Raw genomic sequence first — 3348 nt, forward strand, 5'->3', positions numbered from 1 at the left:
GTTTCAGCTCACTGCAACCTCTGCTCCCAGGTTCAAGCGATTTTCCTGCCTCAGCCTACCAAGTAGCTGGGATTACAGGCGCCTGCCACCACACCCAGCTAATTTTTTATATTTTTAGTAGAGACGGGGTTTTGCCGTGTTGGCCAGGCTAGTCTCGAATTCCTGACCTCGTGATCCATCTGCCTCAGCCTTCCAAAGTGCTGGGATTACAGGCATGAGCCACAGCGCCCACCCCTAAATTTTAAATATATAAATTTTATGCAATACTTTGATTAATAGTAGAGCACAGTCATTTTTCACGTTTAGTTTTCTAATTACTCTTTCAATATTTTAGTAAAATTTTCCAGTTCACATTTGTTGGTCAAATTATCCTTTGAATAATATAAAAATAAACGTTTAAAAAATGGTTACTTTTCTTTTTCTTTCTTTTTTTTTTTTTTTTTTTTTTTTTGAGACGGAGTTTTGCTCTTGTTACCCAGGCTGGAGTGCAATGGCGCGATCTCGGCTCACCGCAACCTCCGCCTCCTGGGTTCAGGCAATTCTCCTGCCTCAGCCTCCTGAGTAGCTGGGATTACAGGCACGCGCCACCATGCCCAGCTAATTTTTTGTATTTTTAGTAGAGACGGGGTTTCACCATGTTGACCAGGATGGTCTCAGTCTCTTGACCTCGTGATCCACCCGGCTCGGCCTCCTAAAGTGCTGGGATTACAGGCGTGAGCCACCGTGCCCGGCCCCTACATAGTTATAATTAATTTATTACAGTGAAAGGATATAAGGACAATCAGCAAAGGGAAAAGGCACCTGCAGCCAAACTTCCAAGAATCCTCTCGCGGTTGAGTCACAGTACGCGTTTAATTCTTCCAGCAAGTTGTGAAAACACGTGTGAAACGCTGTCTCCCAGGGAAGGTCAGCTGATACTCGGGGCCTAGAGTTTTTATTGAGAGCTGATAACCTAGGTGTCCTCTGCCTAGCATATAACAAAATTCCAGATGCATAAAAGGAAAGCAGGTGTTCAGCATAAACTCTGCTGTCTGCAAGGCTGGGTGCAGTGGCTCACACCTGTCATCCCAACACTTTTAGAGGCCAAGGTGGGCAGATCATTTGAGGTCAGGAGTTCGAGACCAGCCTGACTAACATGGTGAAACCCATCTCTATAAAAAATATAAAAATCAGCCAGTTATGGAGGCCTGAGACTGTAGTGTCAGCTACTAGGGAGGATGAGGCAGGAGAATCACTTGAACCTGAAAAGCAGAGGTTGCAGTGAGCCAAGATTGTGCCACTGCACTCCAGCCTGGGCAACAGAGCAAGACTCTGTCTTAAAAAAAAAAATGCAAAAAACTATGCCGTCTGCAAAAGCAGTTTAGGGACAATGAGTACCATTTTTTATCAAAGAATCCTCCCAGTATCCTCTTAACAGTTGATTTGGTGAAGAGCTGAATTTGGTGTGTGTCTATGTGTATGTGCGTGTGCACATATGTGCGTGTGTGTGTGTGTGTGTGTATGTGTCTAAGGAAGACACATTTAAATTTCATAGCAGAGAAGGGGAGAGATATCTACTGATACATGCCACAGTTAATGATATGAGTAGGCTGGGAAGCTAAACCCTATAATTTAGCAAGGAGGGAAAAAATACAAATTGACATAACTTACGACCGTTCAGCTAACTGGTGAGAAACTGGGACTCCTACACAATTCACTGATATTTTGACTACAAGATTCCATAGTTGTGTCTAGAGTTTATCAAATTGCTGCTTGTGTGGGTGAGTGTGAACCCTGCTTAGCTTGATGCCAGCATAAGTAACCTGTGGTATAGGGGGGTTTGACAATTCTCTGAATAACTGGTAAAATGTATGTTTCTTTTAACATTTCAGTTGTCATTACCTCAATCCAGAGCCCTGCCACCTTCCATAGCACTACTGGAGCAGCCTCAAAACATCCTGCCCTCATCTGACACGATACTTCCAAGGGGACATTACCCAGATTGAACATTAACCTACATTATGTGTTAGTTAATATGACCAGAATTTGTTTTATTTCTTGAAGGCTACAATATTAACTCCCATTTGGGGACTCTTTATTTAGTATCATAACATATGTTTTGCATAAATGCCAAGTTTTTGCTTTTTTTTTTTTTTTTTTGTAGATGGAGTCTCACTCTGTTGCCCAGGCTGGAGTGCTGTGGTGTGGTTTCAGCTCACTGCAACCTCTGCTCCCAGGTTCAAGCGATTTTCCTGCCTCAGCCTACCAAGTAGCTGGGATTACAGGCGCCTGCCACCACACCCAGCTAATTTTTTATATTTTTAGTAGAGACGGGGTTTTGCCGTGTTGGCCAGGCTAGTCTCGAATTCCTGACCTCGTGATCCATCTGCCTCAGCCTTCCAAAGTGCTGGGATTACAGGCATGAGCCACAGCGCCCACCCCTAAATTTTAAATATATAAATTTTATGCAATACTTTGATTAATAGTAGAGCACAGTCATTTTTCACGTTTAGTTTTCTAATTACTCTTTCAATATTTTAGTAAAATTTTCCAGTTCACATTTGTTGGTCAAATTATCCTTTGAATAATATAAAAATAAACGTTTAAAAAATGGTTACTTTTCTTTTTCTTTCTTTTTTTTTTTTTTTTTTTTTTTTGAGACGGAGTTTTGCTCTTGTTACCCAGGCTGGAGTGCAATGGCGCGATCTCGGCTCACCGCAACCTCCGCCTCCTGGGTTCAGGCAATTCTCCTGCCTCAGCCTCCTGAGTAGCTGGGATTACAGGCACGCGCCACCATGCCCAGCTAATTTTTTGTATTTTTAGTAGAGACGGGGTTTCACCATGTTGACCAGGATGGTCTCGATCTCTTGACCTCGTGATCCACCCTCCTCGGCCTCCCAAAGTGCTGGGATTACAGGCTTGAGCCACCGCGTCCGGCCTCCATATAAAGTTTAAAATCACGTTGTCAGTATTCACTAACTTGCTGGGATTTCGATTGGGATTGCCTGAATCTGTAGATCAAGTTGGCAAGTCATCCTATGTATAAATATGAATGTCTCTCCATTAATTTAGTTCATTTTCTATTAATTCCATCAGAGTCTTGTAGTTTTTCTCATATAGATCTTGTGCATATTTTGTTAGATTTGTACCTCAGCACAGTTCAAACCTGTGCTGTTCAAACGTCAGCCTACTCAAGACCTCAAAACCCGAAGCGCCTCAGGCGCCCTGGAGGGCGGGAGACGCAGCTTCCCAGCTCTCCCAGCCGCCTGCTCGCGGGGCCCCTTCCGCCGCAGCATGAAGGAGACTACATTACCCAGAAAGCCTTGCGTGGAGCGGCAGTACGTTGATCCAACGTAAGTCCAAGACAGA

This window comes from Callithrix jacchus, chromosome 22, assembly GCF_049354715.1.
Source record: "Callithrix jacchus isolate 240 chromosome 22, calJac240_pri, whole genome shotgun sequence".
In the NCBI taxonomy this organism is placed as follows: Eukaryota; Metazoa; Chordata; class Mammalia; order Primates; family Cebidae; genus Callithrix; species Callithrix jacchus.